This window comes from Coenobita brevimanus, chromosome 40, assembly GCF_032717465.1.
Source record: "Coenobita brevimanus isolate Jiangsu-jjx chromosome 40, ASM3271746v2, whole genome shotgun sequence".
In the NCBI taxonomy this organism is placed as follows: Eukaryota; Metazoa; Arthropoda; class Malacostraca; order Decapoda; family Coenobitidae; genus Coenobita; species Coenobita brevimanus.
Genome location: NC_136993.1, coordinates 42,608,195 through 42,617,593, shown reverse-complemented (window position 1 = coordinate 42,617,593; position 9,399 = coordinate 42,608,195).

The window sequence follows — 9,399 nt, the reverse complement described above, 5'->3', positions numbered from 1 at the left end:
TACACCCATTATCTCGATCCAGACAGAAAATATCATCTTTGTCCTCTCATGCAAACACACACAACCACCTGTTTACAATTATCAAGTAATACAGGCACAAACAAAAAAGAAACAATAATAAGTGAAAAATACATTTTTGTCTTGGTATCTTTACTTAATTGCTCAGGTTTGCTGTAATGGTTCGGATCATTAGATGCAGTGCAACTTGTAGAGAACTGTGAAAATTTTCGGGATGTGAACGAAAATCTGGGACATGAGACTGACCTTGACTTCACCCTTTCACATTATTCACTTATCATCTGTCAGTTCACCACGGGCTGTCTTGAGGACTGGATGTACGATTTTTTCGCTCGTGGCCATGCCTAAAAACACATATTTACACCCATTATCTCGACCCAGACAGAAAATACAATCTTTTTCCTCCCTTGCAAAACACACACAACCACCTTGTTTGTGAGACAGCAACATACATTGCGAGAATAACCAGGTAAAATGATAAAGATGAATGTAAAATGATAGAGAAAGATGAACGTGTTATTACGGAAAATATATGTTTTCCCCCATCTGTAAACGTATTTATTTCTGCTTTGTCTCTGTATTCGTAATAATTAGACTTAGTCTTAGTTCTGAAACTGCATTACGATTCATTTTTAGCCAAGCTCGTGGTGTGGGAGCTCGAAGTTGCGACTCAACTTCCGTATTGCTAATGGGATCTGACCCTCCACTTTCAATCCTGTGGCAGAGCCTAGCCTCGGAGGACGTGCAATTTTCTCAATTAGGACTGATAATTGAACCCTTTCGCTCCCTTTTTCAAGCATGGGCACAATGATAACGTAAAAAATAACTCAAAACTACCATAAACATGTTTTATATGAAAAAGGTGAAAAAGTATTCATAACAATTTTTTTTCCAGCCGTTCCTAACACATTATGTACTGAAATCATTCTATATCATCATATCTCATATATGAGCAACATTTCAGCACCATTCACATCATTTTGGGAGGAAAAAAAAATAACACTTGACTAGTTGCATTGTGGCATCGCCCCTGGGCGGCGGATATCAGTTGCCGATATTTCTGCGACTTCCGCGCTCCATTGCAAGCCACAGAGTGCGTCTAGAAAGCTGGGATTTGCACTGTTCGGTGCATTTGAACTTTCTCTTCAATATGACAAGAAAAAAATAATCAGTTTCGAAACTTCAAAAAATGACCCCGGTGTCAGCCTGACATGCACAGAAACTTCTGGGTCTTCGACCACGGAGGGGTTAAAGCAGCCCAGCAGAAATCAAACACACCACGCCGACGCAAGGTATCATCTTTAGAGGACGAGGGCCCTGAGGATGACACCGCACCAGCCGGAGATACCAATCCTGGGGAAATGGAGCCAGAGGAAGATGAGATCCTACAACAGCAGGATTTTTAGGCCCGACCCCACACCTCCCCACAGTGGCGGGGGGCACCTCTCAGAAATATTGCCCTCAAGTCTACAGTGAGACTGAAAGGGGTTAAAGCAAGGCTTCTGGTCGATACGGGAGTGGCCAGATAATGCCTCTATAGTCACTTTTACTCCCGTCATAAATTGGCTTTTGGAATGCTTTTCCCTGCATCAACTCATCTCGTAGACACAGGGGATGGCCCCCTACCCATCCGTGGGGAAACCCGGGCCTTGTGCACCGACACCCACCAAAAGATCTCTACCCAGCACAAATTCATCATGTTCGACTCAGATTGTCGCACCTACGATGGATATCTGGGACTGGACCTCCTACAGAAGCTGCGAATGACCATCAACGGCCACAAGCGGCAACTTCAGTTTTAGGAGCCACCAGTCCCCTCCCCAGTCTCCCAGAACCCCTTGTGCACCTGCAAACCCTCCCCCGCCCCTACCCAGCACCATGTCCTGCCCACCTACCCCCCCTCCCCCGCCCCTCCCCAGCACCATGTCCTGCCCGCCTACCCCCCCTCCCTGATCCCCTCCCTAGCCCACCCTCTCGCCCCACCTTCCCCTCTATCACCACCTCAACCATCATAATTCCCCCTCACCACGAAGCATGGCTGCCACTGAACGGGCCCACTGGAACATCTATCCTATTCTCCCTGGACCTGCTGCCCAGAACCCTCTCAGCCTGCCTCCTATCCCCCACCTTCCTCCCCCCCCCACATCGCGGCAGTCCGAATCACCAACATCACCTCAACCCCTCTCACGCTACCTAAGGGGCTTGTGGTAGAAGAAATGAAAGAAGCAGAGCCATGCACCCCAACCACCTCCTCCTCCCCCTCCCCACTACCCCCCATACCCGAGCACATCTCACCCCACCTAGCCAACACTCTCTGCCATCTACTCCTGGACGCATCAGGACCAACTGACAATGGCCACACTACCTACCTGGCACTTGAGATACACACCACAGGACCGCCTATCCACCAACCATCCCGATGAAAAAAACAAAACAACGACCAGAGGAAGACCAGCAGGTCCAGGAAATGCTCGATGCTGGTGTTGTTTCATCTTCCACCAGCCCCTGGTCCTGGTCTGTTGTCCTCATCAAGAAGAATGACAGCACCATGCGACTGTGTGTGGATTACTGCTGCCTTAACAACATTGCCATCAAGGATGCCACCCCACTGCCCAGGATTGACGATTCCTCGACTTGCTGCACAGCGCTTCCTGGTTCTCTACCCTAGACCTTCAATCTGGGTATTGGCAGGTCCCCATACACCCCAAAGATAGAGGGAAGACTGCGTTTTCCACTAGTATTGGAACGCATTATGAATGAAATGTCTTGCCATTCGGACTCTGCAACGCAGCCACAACCTTCTCTCGACTGATGGAGTCTGTCCTCAGTGGCCTCACCTGGGTAATATGTCTGGTATACCTGGACGACGTTATCATTTTTAGCAAGAAATGGGCCGATCACCTTCAACACCTCAGAAAAATTTTTCAACGTATCCGCCAGGTAGGCCTCAAGCTCTGACCTTCCAAGTGCATCCTGGTCGCAAGAACAGTTGCTTTTGTGGAGCTCATAGTCTCGAAAGATGGAATTTCACCCGACCCTGACAAGCGAGACGTCAATGAGGTCCGAGCCATCCTGGGCCACACTTCATACTATCGTCGGTTTGTGAAGGGATTTGCCAATATCGCCAAACCTCTACATGACCTGACCCGGAAGGGAGAACCCTATGCCTGAACCAATGAGTGACGGGCTCCCTTTCCGGAATTGAACGACAAACTCATAACTGCCCCTGTTGTAGCCTTCCCCGATTACACCCTACCCTTCCGATTATACACAGATGTCTCCCTGATCGCGATCTGCTCCGTCCTTGCCCAAGTCCAGGAATGAGAACAGATTATCACCTGCACCAGTCGCACCCTTAACCAGACTGAAAAAAATTATATTGCTACCAAGTGAGAGTGCCTGGACATCGTATGGGCCTTGGAGCATTTCTGGGCCATTCTTTCCGGAACAAATGTCATTCCGGAACAAATATCACCATCATCACAGACCACCAGTCACTCCAATGGCTGCAGCAGTTCGACACTCACCCACAATCTCCAACTCATCAGATGGAGGGAGACGTTGGAGGAATTTAACCCTCCGACTCCCGTTGATGTATATATACGTCCAAACGTTTTGTCAGTGTGACTCCCGGTGACATATATAAACGTGCTGCAATTGCAAGGTCTGTCATTTGCTCATTTTTCAAAATTTGTGCGTGATTTTTGGTACGTATACACGGGACACCTTCCTCTACCGGATGCCAGGCAGGGACAATGCCTTACCCTACATGACCTCCACCCCCCTGCATGCCATTGTCTTAGCAATTCACCTGTTACCAGTGACCTGGTCAGTAAAGACATGTCACACCATGGTATGAAATTCAAGGCCAGAGTGATTCCCCAATCGATGACAATGTGCATGACAAAGTTTACATAGCATTAGAGGAAGAAACAGTCAGAAATGATGACCAGGTAATGTCGGCAAAAAAGGTGAGGTATCTTAATGTGTTTGGTGAGTGAAACAATGCTTATATCACATATATGACTGTGTGAAAACTAATATACTCTTGTACTACATATAAACTCGCACCAAATAAAGAAATAAATACCTTTTATGAGTGGTGTGGAATAGTTACTCTTCCCATAGAACATGTCTTCTCTGGAGCCAGCCCCACAGAAAACATGGTAAGGTAAGCAGTACCCTTACCTGTATCCAGTATTTTAAACCTCAGGTGAGTGATTTCTCTATGAATTTTCGATGTTTCTCATAAAAAGTGGAGGTTTTAGCAAGAAATAATCAAAATTGAGAATCTGCCAGAATTGGAGGAGGTCAATGGTTAAAAATCTGCCAGGATGGGGCGGGTTAACTATGAAATTGCTTATTGTCCTGGCAAGCTCCATACTAACGCCGATGCACTCTCCTACCTGCCCCTCTGCGCAATCTGATGCGAGCTAGAGCTCCTCCAACAGATGCGTGGCAAGAACCCTTCACCCCTGGATTGCACCCCATTTATTCACCAAACTCCATCAGCAGGACAACAATTTATTCACCCCATCGGGCCACATTCTCCTCAACCCAGATACCGCCTTAGATACCATGAGGCATCTCCATGCCGATAACGGAATCCACATAAGTATTAACCATTTGAGATTCCTATGACTATTTCGATCGTCATTTCAAATCCAACCTCAGAGATTTCGATGACACTTTTCATCGTCATTTTATGAGACTTTTGTAATATATTCACCATAAATCGCATTTACTCATCATAACAAAGAGGCTTGAGCATAATGTCACGGAATGGTTGCTCTATGCGTGCTGTTACTGCACAGCTGGTCTGACTCATGGTTTTGTTTCTTTATAAGTTTATTTTTGGTGAATATTTTTCTACAGCAAGGTATATAATTTTTGGCTTTTGCCTAACTTCAGCTCGTCACTTTGATTTTTTTTCTTTGTTTTCCCTTTATGGACATACTGCGATAAAGTACAACTATCCAGCTTCAAAATTACACCACAACCAGCATCCTATCATAAAAGGTATGGACACTGATCGATCAAAGAAAAACATTGCGAAGCGAATATGCGGCCGAGACTAAAATAAAATTGTGCATCTCTTTCCTTTTCCTTTACTGTACAATGAATTGCAAGTATTACCATAATCTATATATCAGTGTAAAGGTAATTTATTGTATTTTTGCATGGTTTAAACCAAATTTACATATCTTTACTCGTTATTTTTTTCCGAATATTTTTCTATGGCAAGATATAAAATTTTTGCATTTCGCCTAACTTCAACGCGTCATTTCGACATTTTATTTTCTTTATTCTCCTTTTTGAAGATACTAGGATAAAGTACAACTATTCAGCTTTACAATGACACCAAAACCAACATTCTATCATGAAAAGTATTTTCACAGAGCAATCAAAGTAAAATATCGGGCCGCGAAGATGTGGGTCAGCATGAGTGGCTGACTCTAGCACAGACATAAGCTGCCCTGCCCCAAAACCTGATTGAGTTAAGAAGCTCCTCCAGGTATTCAAGAGCACCTATTGGACTCCCAACCCCAGCAACCTCTCCAAGCAAGTCACCCAGTCCTGCCTAGCCTGTGCGGATGTCGCCTGCACTGCCAGCCCATCAGGCAGCATAACTGCCCACATGCCTTGGCAGTTGCTATCAGTGGATGTAGTGTGGCCCCTACCCCCTAAGTCCAGATACCGTTACATCATCAGTTTCATGGATATGTATTCCAAGTTCCTCATCGCGTGCCCAGCCAACGAACATCATGCCGTCACCATGGCTGACGCCTTCGTCTGCCACGTCTTCCCCTATTTCGGAATATTGCAGGCCCTACACTCAGACAATGCCCCCGAGTTCACCACCAGCATCTTGTGAGAGCTAGCTGACCTATTTGGCTACCACATCTCCCACTCCTCACCATACGGGCCACAGGGGAACGGAATTTGCAAGAGGAGCCACCGCACGCTCATGAACAAGGTGCGCACTAGAATCAAGGAAACAAAGAATGACGATTGGCCCACCCACGTAAAAATCGTCCAGTGGGGCATCAACTCCTGCCCCCGAGAAGACAGCATATCCCCTCACGAGTAGATTTTTGGTGAAGCCCCTCTCCTCCTGCCACTGCACCGACACCTGCAGCCTCCCACTATGCCTCCCATGTCTGACCCCCTCCACCACCTCAAGAGGTGCCTTCACCACCTGCAAAATCGCCTGGACCTCCAACCCGACGTCACCCCCTTGAACCCCCACAAACTAGGTGATTCTGTGATGGTTGCCAAACTTACTATCTATCTATCTATCTATAGCCCGACGCCCTAATCCCGCAAAGGGTGGCCGCAGACAAAACGCCTCCAAGTCACTCTGTCACCCACCATTTGACTCCCCTCCCCCCAACTCACCCCCCTCTCCCTCATATACCTCTCAACTCCATCCCTCCACCTCATCCTCGGTCTACCCCTCCCTCTCCCTCCCTCCACCTCATCTACATACACCCTCTTAGTCAGTCTTTCATTCTCCATTCTCTCCACATGTCCAAACCACCTCAGTGTATTTCTCCTAATCTTTTCAACCACATCCACATCTACCCCACAACGTTCCTTCACTTCTTCATTCGTCAACCTGTCCCTCCACGTCACTCCACATGCTCCTCTCAAGTAACTCATTTCCACTGCTCTCACTCTTGACTTGTTCCCCTCTTGCAAGGTCCACGTCTCACTTCCATACGTCAGGGTAGGGATCACAATACCATCATGCAGTGACTTCTTAACTTCCATACTCACCTCCCTATTTCTCATCACTGCTTTCAGTGTACCAACAACCTTTCTTCCCTGCTGTACCCTTTCACGTACTTCATCCCCCAAAGTTCCATCCTTACTCATCACACTACCCAAGTACTTGAATGCACTCACATTCTCCATATCCTCACCATCCAACCTCACTGCACACTCTGTGACTTCATTCCTCTCAAACACCATAACTTTACTTTTGTTTAAATTAACTTTCAGCTTCCTCCTCCTACACACTGTCCCAAATTCATTCACCAAACCTTGCAACTCCCATTCATCTTCACTCAACAATACTGTATCATCAGCAAACAGCAACACCGGAAGCTTCCAAATCTCGCCCTCATTCATTAGGGCCACCCCCACATCCACTGCCTTACCTTGCACCTCCTTTACAACCCCATCCATATATATATTAAACAGCCATGGAGACATCACACACCCCTGTTTCAGTCCCACATTGAGATCAAAGAACTCACTCAGCTCACCATCCACTCGCATCGTAGCCCTAGCTCCCTCGTACATACTCTTCACAGCACTCAACAATTTCCCCTCCACTCCATATATTCTTAATACCTTCCACATACCTTGCCTATCTGTTCTGTCATAAGCTTTCTCCAAGTCCATGAAGGCAGCATACACTTTCCTTCCCTTCTCTAGATACTTCTCCACTAAACATCTTAGAACAACTATCTGATCTACACACCCTTTTCCCTTCCTAAATCCTCCTTGTTCTTCTCCAACTAGCTCCTCTGTTATATGCCTAACCCTATCAATGAGTATTCTACCATATATTTTACCAGTCACACTAAGAAGGCAAATACCCCTATGGTTACCACATACTTCTCTCTCCCCTTTTCCTTTGTACAGAGGAACAATTATACCTGATTTCCAGTCCTCTGGAACCCTTCCCTCTTCCCAAGCCAATCTACACAACTTCCATATCCACTCCACAACAATCTCACCCCCATACCTAAGCATTTCACCACACACTCCATCAATTCCTGGGGCCTTTCCCAGCTTAATCTTCTTCATCACTTCCACTACTTCCGACCTACTGATCTCTTCCTCCCTCCTCTCATCTCTTCTTCTCCCAGCCATTCCCCAACCATTTATACTCACAGTGCTCTCACTCTCTACATTCAACAAATCCTCAAAGTGCTCCTTCCATCTCCTCAATTTCTCTCTCTTCTCCACCAACAATCTATTATTCCTATCTTTCACTCCCCTACTATTTCCCCTTTCACACTGCCTTACTTTCTTTACCTCCTTCCAAAACAATTTCTTACTCTCCCTCCATTTCACACTCAGATTCCTCCCAAACTCTTCATCCACTTTCTTTTTACTCTCCTTTACCAGTCTCTTAACCTCCTTTCTCCTGCTCACATATACCTCTCTCTTCTCTCTCTCATCTTCTCCCCTACCTCTACTTGCCAACCATTCACCATATGCCTTCTTCTTTTGTTCCACAGCTCGTTTCACCTCATCATTCCACCATGCTGTCCCTTGCACACCCTTGCATCTCCTCCTCACTCCACAAACCGCCTCACACGCTGCGTTTATCTCTTCCGTGAATATCTTACATACGTCTTCCACCCCTTCCATCTGCTCTAGCTCATACCTTCCCAATCTTTCTTCCACTATGCTCTTATACTCTGTCATTTTCTCACTGTCTTGCAATTTCTCCACTCTTCTCACAGGAGCTGCTTCCTCCTGTCTTCCCCTTCGTCTCCTCAACCACTTTCTTTGCAGCTCTACCTTGGCCATCACTAAGTAATGGTCCGAGACTCCATTCCCCCACCCTCTCCACATCCTTACATCCAACACTTGTCTTCTCATTCGCTCATCCACACACATGTAGTCTATCATTGCCTTTCGTTCAACAAGTTCACCATCCATCCTCCTCATTACTCTCCATGTAAACCGGTGGATCATCTTATGACGAAAGTAGGTGTTGGCTATTGCCAACCCCTTACCAGCACAGATGTCCACCAAAGCACTACCATTCCCATCTACTTCAGCTGGTACACCCCACTGACCAACGACTCCATCCACTCGTACATTCCCAACTTTGCCATTCATGTCTCCAATCAACAGCACTCTCTCGCTCCTCTCAAACTTGTCCATACATGCTTCTACTCTCGCCCAAAACTCATCTTTCACTCTTGCCACTCGATCCTCTGTTGGAGCATACACACATACAATCGCCCATGCTTGTATACCTACTTTCATCCTCACCCATACAATCCTTGCACCCACTGTTCCATACTCTCTTATATTCTCCTTCCACTTCTTGCTTATCATCAGACATACTCCCTCTCTTGCCCTCTCATTCTCACTGACTCCCGCACATATACCTACACCGTATTCCCATTCTCTCATCCTTTCACCTTTCCATTTAGTTTCAGTCAATCCACATATATCCACTTTTGCATCCTCAAGCACCTGGACAATCTCTCTCTATTTCACTTCATCATTCACGATAAACTCATCCCCTGCTTCATGGGCCCCTGCACCATCACCCACGTCCCTAACCCCTACCAAGTGGCCATAGATTATCATAACACTCCACGAACATACAGAAATCGCCATGTGTGT